The 25,404-nt window shown below is 44.6% G+C and overlaps 1 protein-coding gene, 1 long non-coding RNA gene and 1 pseudogene across 7 annotated transcripts in view; all 3 read right to left on the bottom strand.

Annotated features, from left to right (window-relative positions):
- Window positions 1–25,404, bottom strand: part of LOC115188923 (AP-5 complex subunit zeta-1) — a 389,472-nt gene that overhangs the window by 64,438 nt on the left and 299,630 nt on the right. The window lies entirely within an intron of this gene.
- Window positions 1,627–23,857, bottom strand: LOC115188929 (monocyte to macrophage differentiation factor 2-like; annotated as a pseudogene).
- Window positions 2,875–3,984, bottom strand: LOC115188930 (uncharacterized). 2 transcript variants are annotated; one of them, XR_003876633.1, is made up of 3 exons: window positions 3,823–3,984; window positions 3,158–3,189; window positions 2,875–2,911 (listed from the first exon to the last, which is right to left on the bottom strand). It is a non-coding gene; the product is annotated as an uncharacterized LOC115188930 (long non-coding RNA). The 2 variants fall into 2 exon arrangements; XR_003876632.1 differs by lacking the exon at window positions 2,875–2,911 and adding an exon at window positions 2,953–2,991 and having other exon boundaries at window positions 3,106–3,189.

Genomic DNA, 25,404 nt, shown 5'->3' with positions numbered 1-25,404 from the left:
CTAGACAGGACTGACTGAGCCATCTAGATATTGTTATACTAGACAGGAATGACTGAGCCATCTAGATATAGTTATACTAGACAGGACTGACTGAGCCATCTAGATATAGTTATACTAGACAGGACTGACTGAGCCATCTAGATATAGTTATACTAGACAGGACTGACTGAGCCATCTAGATATAGTTATACTAGACAGGACTGACTGAGCCATCTAGATATAGTTATACTAGACAGGAATGACTGAGCCATCTAGATATAGTTATACTAGACAGGAATGACTGAGCCATCTAGATATAGCTATACTAGACAGGACTGACTGAGCCATCTAGATATAGTTATACTAGACAGGACCGACTGAGCCATCTAGATATAGTTATACTAGACAGGAATGACTGAGCCATCTAGATATAGCTATACTAGACAGGAATGACTGAGCCATCTAGATATAGTTATACTAGACAGGACTGACTGAGCCATCTAGATATAGTTATACTAGACAGTAAAGGTATAAATACTGTGGTACCTTTTATACTGACACCTTTAAGGGGTAATACTGTTACCTTTATACCTTTTGTAGTCAGTATAAAGGTACCACAGTATTACTCCTTAAAGGTGTCAGTATAAAGGTACCACAGTATTACTCCTTAAAGGTGTCAGTATAAAGGTAACACAGTATTACCCCTTAAAGGTGTCAGTATAAAGGTTCCACAGTATTACTCCTTAAAGGTGTCAGTATAAAGGTAACAGTATTACCCCTTAAAGGTGTCAGTATAAAGAGGTTGACTGTAGTGCAGGTCAGGTCTTCCTTCTGGTAGTTCATTGATTCCTGTCTCTAATTGGACAGAGAGAGAGATCCTTCTGGTAGTTCATTGATTCCTGTCTCTAATTGGACAGAGAGAGAGATCCTTCTGGTAGTTCATTGATTCCTGTCTCTAATTGGACAGAGATCCTTCTGGTAGTTCATTGATTCCTGTCTCTAATTGGACAGACAGAGAGATCCTTCTGGTAGTTAATTGATTCCTGTCTCTAATTGGACAGAGAGAGAGATCCTTCTGGTAGTTCATTGATTCCTGTCTCTAATTGGACAGAGAGAGAGATCCTTCTGGTAGTTCATTGATTCCTGTCTCTAATTGGACAGAGAGAGAGATCCTTCTGGTAGTTAACTGATTTCTGTCTCTAATTGGACAGACAGAGAGATCCTTCTGGTAGTTCATTGGTTCCTGTCTCTAATTGGACAGAGAGAGAGATCCTTCTGGTAGTTCATTGATTCCTGTCTCTAATTGGACAGAGATCCTTCTGGTAGTTCATTGATTCCTGTCTCTAATTGGACAGAGAGAGAGATCCTTCTGGTAGTTCATTGATTCCTGTCTCTAATTGGACAGAGATCCTTCTGGTAGTTAACTGATTTCTGTCTCTAATTGGACAGACAGAGATATCCTTCTGGTGTGGAACATGCAGGCATTATTTAATCAAAGCCTGTTTCCAGCATATTGGTAACTGTGGTACTACTACTACTACTACTACTACTACTACTATTACTACTACTACCACTACCACTAGGTGTGTGTGTGTGTGTGTGTGTGTGTGTGTGTGTGTGTGTGTGTGTGTGTGTGTGTGTGTGTGTGTGTGTGTGTGTGTGTGTGTGTGTGTGTCTCTCTCTCAGTGTCCAGGTGTGTACAGGTGTCTCCAGATAGCGTAGTAGTGTGTAGCTGCTCCCATGGCAACGAACAGGTGCCAGATGGCGTGAGCGAATGGGACGACTCCATCGCTCTTAAAGAAGGCCACACCCACTACGTAGAAAATCTCGCCCACCGCCAGCTCACACAAACCTGCCGTGTCCGCCTGCAACACACACACACACACACACACACACACACACACACACACACACACACACGATCAGGGCTTAGGGGATAAACTACTTTGAAAGTTGGAACATTGACTTTAGGTAAATGTTCCTGGACGATCAATTGGTGTGTGTGTGTGTGTGTGTGTGTGTGTGTGTGTGTGTGTGTGTTACCATGGACAGGATGACCAGTGCAGGCCCCGCCCCCATGGCCACGTATCCTAGTAACTCCACCAGTTTATACCTGCAGGGAGTGACATCACCTCAGATCATTAACGTCAGGGATAGTGGTGTGTGTGTGTGTGTGCGCGTGTGCGAGTGTGTGTGTGCGTGCGAGTGTGTGTGTGCGTGCGAGTGTGTGTGCGTGCGTGTGTGTATACGAGTGTGTGTGTGCGTGTGTGCGAGAGTGTGAGTGTGTGTGTGTGCGTGCGTGTGTGTACGAGTGTGTGTGTGCGTGTGTGTGTGCGAGTGTGTGTGCGTGCGTGCGTGTGTGTGTGGTACCTCTCGTGGAAGTAGTAGACATATGTGGAGCCGATAACCGCCATGATCCAGATAATCCACCGCATGTGAGACGACCACGGACCCAACTCCCTCAGCATTAACCTGGAAACACCCAACAACCTCAGCATTAACCTGGAAACACCCAACTCCCTCAGCATTAACCTGGAAACACCCAACTCCCTCAGCATTAACCTGGAAACACCCAACTCCCTCAGCAATAACCTGGAAACACCCAACTCCCTCAGTATTAACCTGGAAACACCCAACTCCCTCAGCATTAACCTGGAAACACCCAACTCCCTCAGCATTAACCTGGAAACACCCAACTCCCTCAGCATTAACCTGGAAACACCCAACTCCCTCAGCATTAACCTGGAAACACCCAACTCCCTCAGCATTAACCTGGAAACACCCAACTCCCTCAGCAATAACCTGAAAACACCCAACTCCCTCAGCATTAACCTGGAAACACCCAACTCCCTCATTATTAACCTGGAAACACCCAACTCCCTCAGTATTAACCTGGAAACACCCAACTCCCTCAGCATTAACCTGGAAACACCTAACTCCCTCAGCATTAACCTGGAAACACCCAACTCCCTCAGCATTAACCTGGAAACACCCAACTCCCTCAGCATTAACCTGGAAACACATGACCACGGACGCAACTCCCTCCGCATTAACCTGGAAACACCCAACTCCCTCAGTATTAACCTGGAAACACATGACCATGGACCCAACTCCCTCAGTATTAACCTGGAAACACATGACCATGGACCCAACTCCCTCAGCATTAACCTAGAAACACATGACCATGGACCCAACTCCCTCAGCATTAACCTGGAAACACATGACCCAACTCCCTCAGCATTAACCTGGAAACACATGACCATGGACCCAACTCCCTCAGCATTAACCTGGAAACACATGACCCAACTCCCTCAGCATTAACCTGGAAACACATGACCCAACTTCCTCAGCATTAACCTGGAAACACCCAACTCCCTCAGCATTAACCTGGATACACATGACCATGGACCCAACTCCCTCAGTATTAACCTGGAAACACCCAACTCCCTCAGAATTAACCTGGAAACACCCAACTCCCTCAGCATTAACCTGGAAACACATGACCATGGACCCAACTCCCTCACTATTAACCTGGAAACACCCAACTCCCTCAGTATTAACCTGGAAACACCCAACTCCCTCAGTATTAACCTGGAAACACATGACCATGGACCCAACTCCCTCAGTATTAACCTGGAAACACATGGCCATGGACCCAACTCCCTCAGTATTAACCTGGAAACACATGGCCATGGACCCAACTCCCTCATTATTAACCTGGAAACACATGACCATGGACCCAACTCACTCAGTATTAACCTGGAAACACATGGCCATGGACCCAACTCCCTCAGTATTAACCTGGAAACACATGGCCATGGACCCAACTCCCTCATTATTAACCTGGAAACACATGACCATGGACCCAACTCCCTCAGCATTAACCTGGAAACACATGACCATGGACCCAACTCCCTCAGTATTAGCCTGGAAACACATGACCATGGACCCAACTCCCTCAGTATTAACCTGGAAACACATGACCATGGACCCAACTCCTTCAGTATTAACCTGGAAACACATGGCCATGGACCCAACTCTTTCTGTCTCAGGTACGGGAAGCTTCATATGGAAGGTGAGTGACCGTGGGATTGGTGGAATAAGTGGGTGTAACATCAGCGCTCTGTGATTTGATTTGATTTTATTTGGATCTCTTTTAGTCCCCATTTGGACTAATCTTCCAAGAGTCCTTAAATATTAAAATACAATTTATATACGAACACATTTTCACATATAACACACTATTACAAACATACATAATATACTAACGTAATAAACCAATAAATAATCAATCTAAAAAATATGAATTCTTCATCTACTGTAATCCCACAACATTTCTGTGTATTATATTTAAATTGGTTTCAAATAATGTTTAAATGTATATATTGAAAGGTTTCTGGTTTGCTCAGTTAATTTATTCCATTTCTTTATTGCTCTAAATCGAAATGTTCTTTTGCCTATTTCTCTTTTCTGTCTGGATGTGATTGGTCAGACAGTTTTGATTGAGCGACGTTGTTTTTTGTTTGTTAACGCGTTTTCATTGGTCAGTTCCTGTGTAGCGATAATGATGCTTCGTTTACGTTGCAGGTTAGGAGAATTAACATAGCAGGTTAGGAGAATTAACGTGGCAGGTTAGGATCATTAACGTAGCAGGTTAGGAGAATTAACGTAACAGGTTAGGAGAATTAACGTAGCAGGTTAGGAGAATTAACGTAGCAGGTTAGGATCATTAACGTAGCAGGTTAGGAGAATTAACGTAGCAGGTTAGGAGAATTAACGTAGCAGGTTAGGAGAATTAACGTAGCAGGTTAGGAGAATTAACGTGGCAGGTTGGGAGAATTAACGTGGCAGGTTAGGAGAATTAACGTAGCAGGTTAGGAGAATTAACGTAGCAGGTTAGGAGAATTAACGTAGCAGGTTAGGAGAATTAACGTAGCAGGATAGGAGAATTAACGTAACAGGTTAGGAGAATTAACGTAGCAGGTTAGGAGAATTAACGTAGCAGGTTAGGAGAATTAACGTACTGTAGCAGGTTAGGAGAATTAACGTAGCAGGTTAGGAGAATTAACGTAACAGGTTAGGAGAATTAACGTAGCAGGTTAGGAGAATTAACGTGGCAGGTTAGGAGAATTAACGTGGCAGGTTAGGAGAATTAACGTGGCAGGTTAGGAGAATTAACGTGGCAGGTTAGGAGAATTAACGTAGCAGGTTAGGAGAATTAACGTAACAGGTTAGGATCATTAACGTAGCAGGTTAGGAGAATTAACATAGCAGGTTAGGAGAATTAACGTAGCAGGTTAGGAGAATTAACGTAGCAGGTTAGGATCATTAACGTACTGTAGCAGGTTAGGAGAATTAACGTGGCAGGTTAGGAGAATTAACGTAGGAGGTTAGGAGAATTAACATAGCAGGTTAGGAGAATTAACGTAGCAGGTTAGGAGAATTAACGTAACAGGTTAGGATCATTAACGGTGCAGGTTAGGAGAATTAACGTAACAGGTTAGGAGAATTAACGTGGCAGGTTAGGAGAATTAACGTAGCAGGTTAGGAGAATTAACGTAGCAGGTTAGGAGAATTAACGTAGCAGGTTAGGAGAATTAACGTAGCAGGTTAGGGAGAATTAACGTAGCAGGTTAGGATAATTAACGTAGCAGGTTAGGAGAATTAACGTAGCAGGTTAGGAGAATTAACGTTGCAAGTTAGGAGGACTAATGTAGCAGGTTAGGAGAATGAGGTTAAGTTTAGGAAAAGGGTTAGGCTTAGCTAAAATGCTCTCACAGGCGCAGCCACAAAACGGTCTTGAGTGCAACAAATCTGCCCAATTAGCGGTTTGATTTCCATGCTCCCTCTCCTGATACGCCCGTTTATGTTGACACACACACACACACACACACCTACCAGGGGGTACACACACACACACCTACCAGGGGGTGCACACACACACACACACACCTACCAGGGGGTGTAGGAAGCAGCAATGAAGAAGTAGATGGCCACATGTGTCACACATGTCGCATGTGGAAACGCTGCTCCACTATACTGTAGAGAGACCACAGTTATTACACACAGTTATTATACACACAGTTATTACACACAGTTATTATACACACAGTTATTACACACAGTTATTACACACACAGTTATTATACACACAGTTATTACACACACAGTTATTACACACAGTTATTACACACAGTTATTACACAGTTATTACACACAGTTATTACACACACAGTTATTACACACACAGCTATTACACACACAGTTATTACACACAGTTATTATACACACAGTTATTACACACACAGTTATTACACACCGTTATTACACACACAGTTATTATACACACAGTTATTACACACACAGTTATTATACACACAGTTATTACACACAGTTATTACACACAGTTATTACGCACACAGCTATTACGCACACAGTTATTACACACACAGTTATTACACACAGCTATTATACACAGTTATTACACACAGTTATTACACACACAGTTATTACACACACAGCTATTACACACAGTTATTACACACAGTTATTACACACAGTTATTACACACACAGTTATTACACACACAGTTATTACACACACAGTTATTACACACAGTTATTACACACACAGTTATTACACACAGTTATTACACACAGTTATTACACACAGTTATTACACACAGTTATTATACACACAGTTATTACACACAGTTATTATACACACAGTTATTACACACAGTTATTATACACACAGTTATTATACACACAGTTATTACACACACAGTTATTATACACAGTTATTATACACACAGCTATTACACACACAGTTATTACACACACAGTTATTACACACAGTTATTATACACACAGTTATTATACACACAATTATTATACACAAAGTTATTATACACACAGTTATTACACACACAGTTATTATACACACAGTTATTACACACACAGTTATTACACACAGTTATTACACACAGTTATTACACAGTTATTACACACACAGTTATTACACACACAGCTATTACACACACAGTTATTACACACAGTTATTATACACACAGTTATTACACACACAGTTATTACACACCGTTATTACACACAGTTATTATACACACAGTTATTACACACACAGTTATTATACACACAGTTATTACACACAGTTATTACGCACACAGTTATTACGCACACAGTTATTACACACACAGTTATTACACACAGTTATTACACACAGTTATTATACACACAGTTATTACACACAGTTATTACACACACAGTTATTATACACACAGTTATTGCACACACAGTTATTACACACAGTTATTACACACAGTTATTACACACAGTTATTATACACACAGTTATTACACAGTTATTACACACAGTTATTACACACAGTTATTATACACACAGTTATTATACACACAGTTATTACACACACAGTTATTACACACACAGTTATTACACACACAATTATTATACACAAAGTTATTATACACACAGTTATTACACACAGTTATTACACACACAGTTATTATACACACAGTTATTACACACACAGTTATTACACACAGTTATTACACACAGTTATTTCACAGTTATTACACACACAGTTATTACACACACAGCTATTACACACACAGTTATTACACACAGTTATTACACACACAGTTATTACACACCGTTATTACACACAGTTATTATACACACAGTTATTACACACACAGTTATTATACACACAGTTATTACACACAGTTATTACACACACAGTTATTACGCACACAGTTATTACACACACAGTTATTACACACACAGTTATTATACACACAGTTATTACACACAGTTATTACACACACAGTTATTATACACAGTTATTATACACAGTTATTACACACAGTTATTACACACACAGTTATTACACACACAGCTATTACACACAGTTATTACACACAGTTATTACACACACAGTTATTACACACACAGTTATTACACACAGTTATTACACACAGTTATTACACACAGTTATTATACACACAGTTATTACACACAGTTATTACACACACAGTTATTATACACACAGTTATTGCACACACAGTTATTACACACAGTTATTACACACAGTTATTATACACACAGTTATTACACACAGTTATTACACACAGTTATTATACACACAGTTATTACACACAGTTATTACACACAGTTATTACACACACAGTTATTATACACAGTTATTATACACACAGCTATTACACACACAGTTATTACACACACAGTTATTACACACAGTTATTACACACAGTTATTACACACAGTTATTATACACACAGTTATTATACACACAGTTATTATACACAAAGTTATTACACACACAGTTATTACACACACAGTTATTATACACAGTTATTATACACACAGTTATTACACACACAGTTATTATACACACAGTTATTACACACACAGTTATTACACACACAGTTATTACACACACAGTTATTATACACACAGTTATTACACACACAGTTATTACACACAGTTATTACACACACACAGTTATTACACACACACAGTTATTACACACATTTATTACACACACAGTTATTACACACACACAGTTATTACACACACACAGTTATTATAGGCACAGTTATTACACACACACAGTTATTACACACAGTTATTACACACACAGTTATTACACACACACAGTTATTGTACACAGTTATTACACACAGTTATTACACACAGTTATTACACACACACACAGTTATTACACACACACAGTTATTACACACACAGTTATTACACACACAGTTATTACACACAGTTATTATACACAGTTATTACACACACACACAGTTATTACACACACACAGTTATTATACACACAGTTATTACACACACAGTTATTACACACACACAGTTATTACACACACACAGTTATTATACACACACAGTTATTACACACACAGTTATTACACACAATTATTACACACACAGTTATTACACACAGTTATTACACACACATACAGTTATTACACACACACACAGTTATTACACACACAGTTATTACACACACAGGTATTATAAACTGTTATTATACACAAACAAAGTTATTATACACAAACAAAGTTGTTATGCACACAGTTATTATAAAGTTATTATACACAGTTATTAATAACGGCTATTATACACGCCGCTATTACTCCCGGTTATTATACACAAACAAAGTTATTATACAGTTAGTATACAGTTAATATACAGTTATTATACAGTTATTATAAACGGTTATTATACAGTTATTATAAACTGTTATTATACAGCTATTATACAGTTAATATAAACAGTTATTATACAGTTAATATACAGTTAATATACAGTTATTATACAGTTATTATAAACAGTTATTATACAGTTAATATACAGTTAATATACAGTTATTATAAACAGTTATTATACAGTTAATATACAGTTAATATAGTTATTATACAGTTATTATAAACAGTTATTATACAGTTAATATAAACAGTTATTATAAACAGTTATTATACAGTTAATATACAGTTAATATACAGTTATTATAAACAGTTATTATACAGTTATACACACAGGTATTAAAGTTATTATACAGTTATTGTACACACAGTTATTATAGTTATTGTACAGTTATTACGTAGTTATTATACACACACACCACATTTATTATACACACAGTTATTACACACACAGTTATTATACTGTGATGACCCTCCCACTCTGCGATGACCCTCCCACTCTGGTACGACTTAGCTCATCATGACCCCACCATTTCATGGCAACAGAGGGCTCTCACGGGGGTGTTCGCGAGAGTGCTCGGGGAGGTGTGTAGGGGTTTCCGTTGGTGCTACTACGGTGGAAAGTCCAGACCAGGTCTCCACCGTGCGCATCCCCCCAGAATATGCTGATTTGGCTCTCGCCTTCTGTAAACATAAGGCGACACAATTACCACCCCATTGACGGAGGGATTGTGCGATAAATCTCCTGGTAGACGCAGCACTTCCCAGGAGTCATGTGTATCCCCTGTCGCAAGCAGAGACGGCGGCTATGGAGACATATGCCTCTGATTCCTGCGTGAGGGGTACATTTGGTCCTCCACTTCACCCGCCACCACGAGTTTATTTTTTGTGAAGAAGAAGGATGGAGGTTTACGCCCGTGCATTGACTATCGAGGACTCAATCAAATCCCGGTGAGGTACAGTTACCCGCTACCTCTCATCGACACTGCGATTGAGTCAATGCACGGGCGCGCGTCTTCACTAAACTGGATCTCAGGAGCGAGTACAACCTGGTGCGTATTCAGGAGGGAGACGAGTGGAAGACGGTGTTTAGTACCACCTTTAGGGCATTATGAGTACCTCGTCATGCCGTACGGGTTGATGAACGCTCCATCAGTCTTCCAATCCTTTGTGGACGAGATCTTCAGGGACCTGCACGGGCAGGGTGTAGTGGTGTATATAGATGACATTCTGATATACTCCGCTACACGCGCTGAGCATGTGTCCCTTGTGCGCAAGGTACTTGGATGACTGTTGGAGCATGACCTGTACGTCAAGGCTGAGAAATGCCTGTTCTTCCAACAGTCCGTCTCCTTCCTAGGATACCGCATTTCCACTTCAGGGGTGGAGATGGAGAGTGACCGCATTTCAGCCGTGCGTAATTGGCCGACTCCAACCACGGTAAAGGAGGTGCAGCGGTTTTTAGGGTTTGCCAATTACTACCGGAGATTTATCCGGGGTTTTGGCCAGGTGGCTGCTCCTATTACCTCACTGCTGAAGGGGGGTCCTGTACGGTTGCAGTGGTCGGCTGAGGCGGACAGGGCTTTTGGGCACCTGAGAGCTCTGTTTACCTCGGTTCCCGTGCTGGCCCATCCGGATCCCTCTTTGGCGTTCATAGTGGAGGTGGACCCGTCCGAGGCTGGGATAGGAGCTGTGCTCTCTCAGCGCTCGGGCACGTCACCGAAGCTCCGCCCCTGTGCTTTCTTCTCGAAGAAGCTCAGCCTGACAGAGCGGAACTATGATGTGGGGGACCGGGAGCTGTTGGCTGTGGTTAAAGCTTTGAAGGCGTGGAGACATTGGCTTGAGGGGGCTAAACAACCTTTTCTCATCTGGACTGACCACCGCAACCTGGAGTACATCCGAGGAGACTGAATCCTCGTCAGGCAAGGTGGGCCATGTTCTTTACCTGTTTTGTGGTTACCCTGTCCTACAGACCAGGTTCCCAGAATATGAAGGCAGACGCACTGTCCCGGCTGTATGACACAGAGGAGCGGCCCATGGATCAGACTCCCATACTCCTGGTAGCGCCGGTCATGTGGGAGCTGGACGCGGACATTGAACTGGCGTTGCGTACAGAGCCCGCTCCCGTCCAGTGTCCCGCTGGGCGTCTGTACATCCCGTCTGCTGTCCATGACCAGTTGATCTATTGGGCCCACACGTCACCCTCCTCTTGTCATCCGGGGATCGGTCGGACGGTGCGCTGTCTAACTGGGAAGTACTGGTGGTCCACCTTGGCAAAGGACGTGAGGGTTTATGTTTCCTCTTGCTCGGTGTGCACCCAGTGCAAGTCTCCTAGGCACCTGCCCAGAAGTAAGTTACAACCCTTACCCGTTCCACAACGGCCGTGGTCGCACCTATCAGTAGATTTCCTTAACCTGTTGGGGATAGGGGGCAGTATTTACACGGCCGGATAAAAAACGTACCCGATTTAATCTGGTTACTACTCCTGCCCAGTAACTAGAATATGCATATAATTATTGGCTTTGGATAGAAAACACCCTAAAGTTTCTAAAACTGTTTGAATGGTGTCTGTGAGTATAACAGAACTCATATGGCAGGCAAAAACCTGAGAAGATTCTGAACAGGAAGTGGCCTGTCTGACAAGTTGTTGTTCATCTTGGCTCTTTTTATTGAAGACTGAGGATCTTTGCTGTAACGTGACACTTCCTACAGCTCCCATAGGCTCTCAGAACCCGGGAAAAAGCTGAAAGATTGAGGCAGCCCCAGGCTGAAACACATTAGCGCGTTTGGATAGTGGCCTGTCAGAGGACCATTAGACTGGGGCTTGGGCACGAGATGTTTTTATTTTCCCTCTCTTTGAACGAAAACCACCACTCCCGGTCGGAATATTATCGCTTTTTTACGAGAAAAATGGCATAAAAATTGATTTTAAACAGCGGTTGACATGCTTCGAAGTACGGTAATGGAATATTTAGATTTTTTTTGTCACGAAATGCGCCGTGCTCATCACCCTTCTTTACCATTCGGATAGTGTCTTGAACGCACGAACAAAACGCCGCTATTTGGATATAACAATGGATTATTTGGGACCAAACCAACATTTGTTAAGTCCTGGGAGTGCATTCTGACGAAGAACAGCAAAGGTAATAACATTTTTCTTATAGTAAATCTGACTTTGGTGAGTGCTAAACTTGCTGGGTGTCTAAATAGCTAGCCCTGTGATGCCGGGCTATCTACTGAGAATATTGCAAAATGTGCTTTCACCGAAAAGCTATTTTAAAATCGGACATAGCGAGTGCATAGAGGAGTTCTGTATCTATAATTCTTAAAATAATTGTTATGTTTTTTGTGAACGTTTATCGTGAGTAATTTAGTAAATTCACCGGCAGTGTTCGGTGGGAATGCTAGTCACATGCTAGTCACATGCTAATGTAAAAAGCTGTTTTTTTATATAAATATGAACTTGATTGAACAAAACATGCATGTATTGTATAACATAATGTCCTAGGGGTGTCATCTGATGAAGATCATCAAAGGTTAGTGCTGCATTTAGCTGTGGTTTGGGTTTATGTGACATTATATGCTAGCTTGAAAAATGGGTGTCTGATTATTTCTGGCTGGGTACTCTGCTGACATAATCTAATGTTTTGCTTTCGTTGTAAAGCCTTTTTGAAATCGGACAGTGTGGTTAGATTAACGAGAGTCTTGTCTTTAAAATGGTGTAAAATAGTCATATGTTTGAGAAATTGAAGTAATAGCATTTCTAAGGTATTTGAATATCACGCCACGGGATTACACTGGCTGTTGAGTAGGTGGTACGCAAGCTAAGTCCTGCTGTCTCCTCCCTTTGCTCGGTCTCCCTACGGCCCTACAGACTGCGGAGGCCTTGTTTACACACGTCTTCCGGCACTACGGGGTACCTGAGGAGATAGTGTCTGATCGGGGTCGTCAGTTCACGTCGAGGGTCTGGAAGGCGTTCATGGAACAACTGGGGGTCTCAGTCAGCCTTACCTCAGGTTTTCACCCAGAGAGTAACAGGCAGGTGGAGAGAGTAAACCAGGATATGGGTAGGTTTCTAAGGTTCTATTTCCAGGACTGGCCGGGGGAGTGGGCAGCGTTCGTGCCCTGGGCAGAGATGGCCCAGAACTCGCTCTGCCACTCCTCCACTAACCTTACCCCCTTCCAGTGTGTATTGGGGTATCAGCCAGTTCTGGCTCCTTGGCATCAGCGTCAGACCGAGGCTCCTGCGGTGGACGACTGGTTCCGGCGTGCGGAGGAAACATGGGACGCCGCCCATGTCCACCTTCAGCGTGCTGCGCTGCGCCAGGTAAGTGGGCGCAGACCGTCACCGCAGTGAGGCCCTGGTGTTCACACCGGGGGACCGGGTCTGGCTAACGACCCGAAATCTGTCCCCTCCACCTGCCCTGCCGGAAGCTGGGCCCGTGGTTTGTGGGGCCATTTAAAGTCCTGAGGAGACTGAACAAGGTGTGTTACAGGTTACAGCTTCCCCCCGATTACTGTATTAACCCCTCGTTCCATGTGTCTCTCCTCAGGCCGGTGGTGGTTGGTCCACTCCAGGAATCTGAGGTGCGGGAGGTTCCTCCACCCCCTCTGGACATCGAGGGGGCCCCGGCGTACTCTGTTCGTTCCATCATGGATTCGAGACGTCGGAGTGGGAGGTGGACCCGTGGGAGGGGTGGAGGGGTACGGTCCGGAGGAGAGGTGCTGGGTTCCGGTGGCGGATGTGTTGGACCCTGAACTGCTGAGGGAGTTCCACCGTCGCCGCTGGAGTCGCGCATCAAGGGGGAGGTACTGTCACGACTTCCGCCGAAGTCGGCTCCTCTCCTTGTTCGAGCGGCGTTCGGCGGTCGATGTCACCGGCTTTATAGCCATCGCCACTCCATTTTTCATGTATCCATTTGTTTTGTCTTGTTCCCTGCACACCTGGTTTTCATTCCCTAATCACACTGCATGTATTTATTCCGCTGTTCCCCTCCATGTCTTTGTGTGATATTGTAATTGTTACGTGTTTCGTGTGTACGCGCCAGGCTGGGTTTTTGTCCGTTATTTCTGTGGTATTTCACGAAGGTTGTTTATTGTAACATTTGCTAATTTTTTGTGACTGTTTCGCGCCTTGCACTTTTACCTTTGGCTGGAGGTTTTGACGCAGTGGCGTCTGTCTGTTTTATTGCCTCTGCCTAAATAAAGTGTGTGCCTGTTCACAACTCTCTGCTCTCCTGCATCTGACTCCTCCTGCACCTGACTCCTCCTGCACCTGACTTCTCCTGCATCTGACTTCTCCTGCATCTGACTCCTCCTGCACCTGACTCCTCCTGCACCTGACTCCTTCTGCACCTGACTCCTTCTCCACCTGACTTCTCCTGCACCTGACTCCTCCTGCACCTGACTCCTCCTGCACCCTGACTCCTCCTGCATCTGACTTCTCCTGCACCTGACTTCTCCACCAGTAGCGCTCACCGTGACAGTTCGGAGAGATTTGGGCCCCGCCCACTCAGACTCTCTGGTTCACGGGCAGAGTTTCATTCATCTAGGGGTTGAGCCTGGCTGCCGTGGTAACGCTGACTTCAGTCAAGAGTGTCACTACTGTCAGGGTTCCGATCATTGGAAAAACAAACGTCCTGTTCTCAGGGCTAAAAGTAAATTCAGTACTCACGCTAAAGTTAAACATAAGCCTATGGCGTTAGCAGCGCCTGTCCCACATCAGTTCACTCCCGTCACTCCGTCTCAGGCCCAGGGGCAGGTGAAAGGCCCAATCGATCCAGATCGTTTACCTTTCATTACGGAGGGTTTTAGCGTCTCTGTTAGGAAGTAACGACCCAGTGCCATTGAAGATCCTGGGACACAGGTTCCTCTGAGTCGTTTTCTGTAGTCTGTTACCCTTCTCTGCTGAGACTGATTCAGGGAATAGTGTTCTAATTAGGGGAATAGTAATTAGGGGAATAGTGTTCTAATTAGGGGAATAGTGTTCTAATTAGGGGAATAGTGTTCTAATTAGGGGAATAGTAATTAGGGGAATAGTGTTCTAATTAGGGGAATAGTGTTCTAATCTAATTAGGGGAATAGTGTTCTAATTAGGGGAATAGTGTTCTAATCTAATTAGGGGAATAGTGTTCTAATTAGGGGAATAGTAATTAGGGGAATAGTGTTCTAATTAGGGGAATAGTGTTCTAATTAGGGGAATAGTAATTAGGGGAATAGTGTTCTAATTAGGGGAATAGTGTTCTAATTAGGGGAATAGTAATTAGGGGAATAGTGTTCTAATTAGGGGAATAGTAATTAGGGGAATTGTGTTCTAATTAGGGGAATAGTGTTTTAATTAGGGGAATAGTGTTCTAATTAGGGGAATAGTGTTCTAATTAGGGGAATAGTAATTAGGGGAATAGTGTTCTAATTAGGGGAATAGTGTTCTAATTAGGGGAATAGGTTTGAACTCTGTCAGTTCCATTACATTAACTGATGTTGGATTCTGAACTGGTGAAAGGTGAGGTTGTTGTGGGGGTGCATCCTTCGTTGCCTATCGAGGGTATCGACGTTATCCTTGGGAATAACTTGCCAGGTGAGAGTGTATGGCCTGTCGTGTCTCCATCTCTAGGGGTTTCATCTAAGCCGTCACTTGTAGGGATTCCCGATGAGAGAGCACAGAGTTTCCCCAGAGGTGTTCTCTGCGTGCGCGGTGACGCGCTCCATGAGCCGTGGCCACCTGGTCACTGCGTCGGCTAACGATGATGTTACGAAGAAATCTGTCACTACTTTTCCTGTGATCCCGTTATCTGTGCTCCGATCTTAACGACAATCCAAAAAAGACAAATAATGAAAAATGGTTTGATTATAACTGTAAATGAATAAGAAAAAAAAACATAGAGGACCAGACAACCAGGATCTGTTCCTTCAGTATTGGGAAACACTGGCAGACTCTCAGAACATAGAGGACCAGGATCCTTCAGTATTGGGAAACACTGGCAGACTCTCAGAACATAGAGGACCAGGATCCTTCAGTATTGGGGACACTGACAGACTCTCACAACCAGGATCCTTCAGTATTGGGGAACACTGACAGACTCTCAGAACATAGACAACCAGGATCCTTCAGTATTGGGGAACACTGACAGACTCTCAGAACATAGAGGACCAGGATCCTTCAGTATTGGGGACACTGACAGACTCTCAGAACATAGAGGACCAGGATCCTTCAGTATTGGGGAACACTGACAGACTCTCAGAACATAGAGGACCAGGATCCTTCAGTATTGGGGAACACTGACAGACTCTCAGAACATAGAGGACCAGGATCCTTCAGTATTGGGGACACTGACAGACTCTCAGAACATAGAGGACCAGGATCCTTCAGTATTGGGAACACTGACAGACTCTCAGAACATAGAGGACCAGGATCCTTCAGTATTGGGGACACTGACAGACTCTCAGAACATAGAGGACCAGACAACCAGGATCCTTCAGTATTGGGGAACACTGACAGACTCTCAGAACATAGAGGACCAGGATCCTTCAGTATTGGGGAACACTGACAGACTCTCAGAACATAGAGGACCAGGATCCTTCAGTATTGGGGAACACTGACAGACTCTCAGAACATAGAGGACCAGGATCCTTCAGTATTGGGGACACTGACAGACTCTCAGAACATAGAGGACCAGGATCCTTCAGTATTGGGAACACTGACAGACTCTCAGAACATAGAGGACCAGGATCCTTCAGTATTGGGGACACTGACAGACTCTCAGAACATAGAGGACCAGACAACCAGGATCCTTCAGTATTGGGGAACACTGACAGACTCTCAGAACATAGAGGACCAGGATCCTTCAGTATTGGGGAACACTAAAATAATCCAGACAGACAACGTTTAAACACCAAATAACGCAGAGCAGAATTAGGCCGATAGCCGCTAATTATCATAATCCAGAAAAAAAAACGTTAAATTCTACACCCACCTAAAAGGAAGCTATTCCCAAACCTTCCATAACAAAGCCATCACCTACAGAGAGATGAACCTGGAGAAGAGTCCCCTAAGCAAGCTGGTCCTGGGGCTCTGTTCACAAACACAAACACACCCCACAGAGCCCCAGGACAACAACACAACTAGACCCAACAACCAAATCATGAGAAAACAAAAAATATATTTACTTTGGAAAGAATTAACAAAAAAACAGAGCAAACAAGAATGCTCTTTGGCCCTAAACAGAGAGTACACAGAGGCAGAATACCTGACCACTGTGACTGACCCAAACTTAACAGATGCTTTGACTATGTACTGTGAGCATAGCCTTGCTATTGAGAAAGGTCACTGATGGCTCTCAAGAGAAGACAAGCTATGTGCAACACTGCCCACAAAATGAGGTGGAAACTGAGCTGCATTTCCTAACCTCCTGCCCAAATGTATGACCATATTAGAGACACATATTTCCCTCAAATTACACAGATACACAAAGAATTAGAAAACAAATCCAATTTTGATAAACTCCCATATCTAATGGGTGAAATACCACAGTGTGCCATCACAGCAGGAAGATTTGTGACCTGTTGTCACAAGAAAAGGGCAACCAGTGAAGAACAAACACCATTGTAAATAACACCCATATTTATGTTGATTTATTTTCCCTTTTGGACTTTAACTATTTGCACATCGTTACGACACTGTAGACATGACATGACATCTGAAATGTCTCTCTATTCCTTTGGAACTTCTGTGAGTGTAATGTTTACTGTTCAGTTTTTATTGTTTATTTCACTTTTGTTTATCTGTTTCACTTGCTTTGGCAATGTAAACATACCTTTCCCACACCAATAAAGCCCCTTAAATTCAATTTGAAATAAAGACAGAGGTGTCTGATCAGAGATACTAACCGGAGGTGTCTGATCAGAGATACTAACCGGAGGTGTCTGATCAGAGATACTAACCGGAGGTGTCTGATCAGAGATACTAACCGGAGGTGTCTGATCAGAGATACTAACCGGAGGTATCTGATCAGAGATACTAACCGGAGGTGTCTGATCAGAGATACTAACCGGAGGTGTCTGATCAGAGATACTAACCGGAGGTGTCTGATCAGAGATACTAACCGGAGGTGTCTGATCAGAGATACTGATCAGAGATACTAACCGGAGGTGTCTGATCAGAGATACTAACCGGAGGTGTGTGATCAGAGATACTAACCGGAGGTGTCTGATCAGAGATACTAACCGGAGGTGTCTGATCAGAGATACTAACCGGAGGTGTCTGATCAGAGATACTAACCGGAAGTGTCTGATCAGAGATACTAACCGGAGGTGTCTGATCAGAGATACTAACCGGAGGTGTCTGATCAGAGATACTAACCGGAGGTGTCTGATCAGAGATACTAACCGGAGGTGTCTGATCAGAGATACTAACCGGAGGTGTCTGATCAGAGATACTAACCGGAGGTGTCTGATCGGAGATACTAACCGGAGGTGTCTGATCGGAGATACTAACCGGAGGTGTCTGATCGGAGATACTAACCGGAGGTGTCTGATCGGAGATACTAACCGGAGGTGTCTGATCGGAGATACTAACCGGAGGTGTCTGATCGGAGATACCAACCGGAGGTGTCTGATCAGAGATACTAACCGGAGGTGTCTGATCAGAGATACTAACCGGAGGTGTCTGATCAGAGATACTAACCGGAGGTGTCTGATCGGAGAGATGTCTGATCAGAGATACTAACCGGAGGTGTCTGATCGGAGATACTAACCGGAGGTGTCTGATCAGAGATACTAACCGGAGGTGTCTGATCAGAGATACTAACCGGAGGTGTCTGATCTTCCAGGCCACGGTGTGAAACAGAGTGGAGGAGATGAATAGACCACTAAGCCCCGCCCCGTACAACCAGGCAGCAGCAGCCTGCCATTGGTCCACAGACAGGAAGTAGAGTACAGACCCGCCCACCAGGCTGGGGATGATCCAGAGCTGTGGAGGATCATGGGTAAACAAGGCATTATGGGTAGAACCAGAGATAAAGAGATGAATCTGTAGATAGGTTGTGTGTGTAACTCACTCCATGTGTGGCACAGTTGGCAGCGTGTTCGTAGTCTGTAAGTCGATATCTCTTACTGGATGGAACTCTGCCATTCATGAACCTGGAAAACACAACCTGGATACTGCTGAACACAACCAGGATACTGCTGAACACAACCTGGATACTGCTGAACACAACCTGGATACTGCTGAACACAACCTGGATACTGCTGAACACAACCAGGATACTGCTGAACACAACCTGGATACTGCTGAACACAACCTGGATACTGCTGAACACAACCAGGATACTGCTGAACACAACCAGGATACTGCTGAACACAACCTGGATACTGCTGAACACAACCAGGATACTGCTGAACACAACCAGGATACTGCTGAACACAACCAGGATACTGCTGAACTCTGCCATTCATGAACCTGGAAAACACAACCAGGATACTGCTGAACACAACCAGGATACTGCTGAACACAACCAGGATACTGCTGAACACAACCAGGATACTGCTGAACACAACCAGGATACTGCTGAACTCTGCCATTCAACCAGGATACTGCTGAACTCTGCCATTCAACCAGGATACTGCTGAACTCTGCCATTCAACCAGGATACTGCTGAACTCTGCCATTCAACCAGGATACTGCTGAACTCTACCATTCATGAACCAGGATACTGCTGAACTCTGCCATTCAACCAGGATACTGCTGAACTCTGCTATTCAACCAGGATACTGCTGAACTCTGCCATTCAACCAGGATACTGCTGAACTCTGCCATTCAACCAGGATACTGCTGAACTCTGCCATTCAACCAGGATACTGCTGAACTCTGCCATTCAACCAGGATACTGCTGAACTCTGGCATTCAACCAGGATACTGCTGAACTCTGCCATTCAACCAGGATACTGCTGAACTCTGCTATTCAACCAGGATACTGCTGAACTCTGCCATTCAACCAGGATACTGCTGAACTCTGCCATTCAACCAGGATACTGCTGAACTCTGCCATTCATGAACCAGGATACTGCTGAACACAACCAGGATACTGCTGAACACAACCAGGATACTGCTGAACTCTGCCATTCATGAACCAGGATACTGCTGAACTCTGCCATTCAACCAGGATACTGCTGAACTCTGCCATTCAACCAGGATACTGCTGAACTCTGCCATTCAACCAGGATACTGCTGAACTCTGCCATTCAACCAGGATACTGCTGAACTCTGCTATTCAACCAGGATACTGCTGAACTCTGCCATTCAACCAGGATACTGCTGAACTCTGCCATTCATGAACCTGGACCACACAACCAGGATCCTGACTGTTTAATGTGTCTCCTGGCCTCTATAAGTACTGTCAGGTACTGCTGAGCTCTGACATCCACCTTAAAACCTAACTCTGGCTCTATGCATAGCAGCCCATGCTAGTGTGTGTGTGTGTGTGTGTGTGAGGTGTGTGTGTGTGTGTGTGTGTGTGTGTGTGTGTGTGTGTGTGTGTGTGTGTGTGTGTGTGTCTTTAATCAGCAGTAAATCTCTCTCAATCCCAGTTTACAGAGAGAGGCACATCTGGACATGTTATGAAACCACATTTCATAAATCAACACACACACACACACACACACACACACACACACACACACACACACACCGCAGGTTTCAGGGTAGTGACGCCAGGACAGCTGATTCCACACAGAGTCCCACGAGCAGAAGCTGTGTGACGGGGTTCAGGGTAGCTATTTACTTCCATGTTGTTTGGTTAGTTGCGTCATTCCACACATTGTGTTAAATCTGTTTGTATTTTCTCTAAATCCCTTTCAGTATTCTCTCTAAATCCCTTTCAGTATTTTCTCTAAATCCCTTTCAGTATTTTCTCTAAATCCCTTTCAGTATTTTCTCTAAATCCGTTTCAGTATTTTCTCTAAATCTGTTTCAGTATTTTCTCTAAATCCGTTTCAGTATTTTCTCTAAATCCATTTCAGTATTTTCTCTAAATCTGTTTCAGTATTTTCTCTAAATCCATTTCTACCATTTTGATGTATAAGATGATCCATTTCCCCATATAAAGGTTTTAGTTACATAGAGAGATACGGGATGTGGAGGCTGCTCTAACACACCTTATTCAGCTCATAAAGGTTTTAGTTACCTAGAGAGATACAGGATGTGGAGGCTGCTCTAACACGCCTTATTCAGCTCATAAAGGTTTTAGTTACCTAGAGAGATACGGGATGTGGAGGCTGCTCTAACACGCCTTATTCAGCTCATAAATGTTTTAGTTACCTAGAGAGATACAGGATGTGGAGGCTGCTCTAACACGCCTTATTCAGCTCATAAAGGTTTTAGTTACCTAGAGAGATACAGGATGTGGAGGCTGCTCTAACAGGCCTTATTCAGCTCATAAAGGTTTTAGTTACCTAGAGAGATACGGGATGTGGAGGCTGCTCTAACAGGCCTTATTCAGCTCATAAAGGTTTTAGTTACCTAGAGAGATACAGGATGTGGAGGCTGCTCTAACAGGCCTTATTCAGCTCATAAAGGTGGTGAGAGGTGCTGATTTGTAAACTGAGTTATTAGAGCAGGGCTGGAGCAAAAGCCTACAGTACCAGTATCTCTTCAGTAGCAGAGTGGTGTGTGTGTGTGTGTGTGTGTGTGTGTGTGTGTGTGTGTGTGTGTGTGTGTGTGTGTGTGTGTGTCTCAGTGAGCCTGAAGGGACAAAGGCTCTGATCAGAGAAAGCATTGTTATCCTCCAAAAGAGGGGCACTCTGCCTCCAACTCTGCCCATATCTCCCCTCCCTCTCTCTTTCCCTCCCCCTCTCTCCCTCTCTCTCTACCTCCATCTTCTCCCTCTCTCTACCTCCATCTTCCCCCTCTCCCCCTCTCTCTACCTCCATCTTCACCATCACCCCCTCTCTCTACCTCCATCTTCCCACTCTCCCCCTTTCTCTTTCCCTCCCCCTCTCTCCCTCTCTCTACCTCCATCTTCCCCCTCTCTCCCTCTCTCTTTCCTTCCCCCTCTCTCCCTCTCTCTACCTCCATCTTCCCCCTCTCCCCCTATCTCTTTCCCTCCCCCTCTCTCCCTCTCTCTACCTCCATCTTCCCCCTCTCTCCCTCTCTCTTTCCCTCCCCCTCTCTCTACCTCCATAGTGGGGTGGCTGTGTCTACCTCGACTGGGCTTGAACTTTCACCTGCTCTCTCTCTCTTCTCCCTCTCTCTACCTCCATCTTCTCCCCCTCTCCCTCTCTCTACCTCCATCTTCCCCCTCTCCTCCTCTCTCTTTCCCTCCCCCTCTCTCTACCTCCATAGTGGGTTGGCTGTCTACCTCGACTGGGCTTGAACTTTCACCTGCTCTCTCTCTCTCTCATTCTGCTTGTTGCGTTAGAATGGGGACCTATAATCTGCAGCAGTGAACAGAATGAACAGAATGTTAGTAATGCTGAGTATCAGACGTGGCGTCTGGTCCACCAGATCTTTACATCTCAGAGGATCTGTTTCTGAATCCTGCTAGTGGCAAGACACACACACACACACACACACGCACACACACACGCACACACACTTGTCCCCAAGCGCATCGGTGCACATGGCTTCACATCAGCTATCAGACACCCAACCCCAACCATCAACCAACCCAACCCCAACCATCAACCAACCTAACTCCAACCATCAACCAACCAACCCAACCCCAACCATCAACCAACCCAACCCCAACCATCAACCAACCATCAACCAACCTAACCCCAACCATCAACCAACCCCAACCAACCCAACCCCAACCATCAACCAACCCCAACCAACCCAACCCCAACCATCAACCAACCCAACCCCAACCATCAACCAACCATCAACCAACCCAACCCCAACCATCAACCAACCCAACCCCAACCATCAACCAACCATCAACCAACCTAACCCCAACCATCAACCAACCTAACCCTAACCCAACCAACCTAACCCCAACCAACCCAACCCCAACCGTCAACCAACCCAACCCCAACCATCAACCAACCCAACCCCAACCATCAACCAACCTAACCCTAACCCAACCAACCTAACCCCAACCAACCCAACCCCAACCGTCAACCAACCCAACCCCAACCATCAACCAACCCAACCCCAACCATCAACCAACCCAACCCCAACCATCAACCAACCCAACCCCAACCATCAACCAACCTAACCCCAACCATCAACCAACCCAACCCCAACCATCAACCAACCCAACCCCAACCATCAACCAACCCAACCATCAACCAACCCCAACCCCAACCATCAACCAACCCAACCCCAACCATCAACCAACCTAACTCCAACCATCAACCAACCCAACCCCAACTGTCAACTAACCAACAAACAACAATATTAGCTAAGTAGTTGAATAAAACGTCCCTTTATCAGAGTAATATTAATTCCTCTGTCTAGAATAATATTCTGCCTACCTTCCATATCGGCTCTTCTTAAAGTCCATACCGGCGACAACATGTATTTAACGGTTTCACTCGGCCCCGTTACTGTTCTCAGCTATCAACTAGCGAGGCCGCAACGGATTACCCTGGGCATCTGAACACAAACAGGAGCCCACACTGGGAGGGAGGGAGGGGGAGAGAGGGGGAGAGGAAGGGAGAGAGAGAGAGGGAGAGAGAGAGAGAGAGATGAGAGAGAGAGAGGGAGGGAGAGAGAGGAGAGGTACGAGAAGATGAGAGAGAGAGAGGGCGAGAGAGAGAGAGAGAAGAGAGAGGAGAGAGAGAGAGAACTTTGTAGAGATGAGGTGAGAGAGAGAGACGAGTGAGGAGGAGAGAGAGAGGAAGAGAGAGAGAGAGAGGGAGGGAGGGAGGTATGGAGGGAGGGAGGGAGGGAGGGGGAGGGATGGAGGGAGGGAGAGGGAGACAGAGAGGAGGAGAGAGAGGAGAGAGGACAGAGAGAGAGCGGGAGAGGACAGGGGGAGAGAGAGGGAAGGAGGGACGGGGCGGGGAGGGGAGGGAGGAGAGAGAGAGTGAGAGAGGAGGAGGAGAGAGGGATAGGAGGGGGGATGAGGGGAGAGGAGAGGAGAGAGACAGACGGGAGGGAGAGGGAGAGAGAGGGAGAGAGAGAGAGAGAGAGAGAGAGAGGGAGGGAGGGAGAGATAGAGGAGGGAGGGTGAGAGGGGGCGAGAGGGAGGGAGGGAGAGAGAGAGAGAGGGAGGGAGAGAGGGAGGGAGGGGGGGTGAGAGGGGGCGAGAGAGAGAGAGAGAGAGAGAGAGAGAGAGGGAGACAGAGAGAGAGGGAGGGAGAGAGAGGGAGAGAGAGAGAGAGGGAGAGAGCCAGGGGGAGAGGGAGGGAGAGAGGGAGAGGGAGGGAGGGAGGGATTCACATACGCTGCTGCTACTCTGTTTATTATCCATCTGATTGCCAAGTCACTTTTACCCATACCTACTCAGAGAGGCTGCTGCTTACATTAAGACCCAATCACGGGCCACTTTAATAAATGGATCACTTGTCACTTTATACAATGCCACTAAATAACGCCACTTTAATAATGTTTACATATCTTACATTGCTCATATGTATTTACTGTATTTTATACCATCCATATACTTACATGTACATATTCTCATTCACCCCTTTAGATGTGTGTGTATAAGGTAGTTGTTGGGAATTGTTAGATTACTTGTTAGATATTACTGCACTGTTGGAACTAGAAGCACAAGCATTTCACTACACTCGCATTAACACCTGCTAACCGTGTGTATGTGACCAATAACATCTGCTAACCATGTGTATGGACCAATAACATCTGCTAACCATGTGACCAATAACATCTGCTAACCATGTGTATGGACCAATAACATCTGCTAACCATGTGACCAATAACATCTGCTAACCATGTGTATGGACCAATAACATCTACTAACCATGTGACCAATAACATCTGCTAACCATGTGACCAATAACATCTGCTAACCATGTGACCAATAACATATGCTAACCATGTGACCAATAACATCTGCTAACCATGTGTATGGACCAATAACATCTGCTAACCATGTGACCAATAACATCTGCTGACCATGTGTATGGACCAATAACATCTGCTAACCATGTGACCAATAACATCTGCTAACCATGTGACCATT

This window comes from Salmo trutta, unplaced genomic scaffold (genome assembly GCF_901001165.1).
Source record: "Salmo trutta unplaced genomic scaffold, fSalTru1.1, whole genome shotgun sequence".
NCBI lineage: Eukaryota > Metazoa > Chordata > Actinopteri > Salmoniformes > Salmonidae > Salmo > Salmo trutta.
This window is presented reverse-complemented; position numbering and strand designations above follow the sequence as displayed.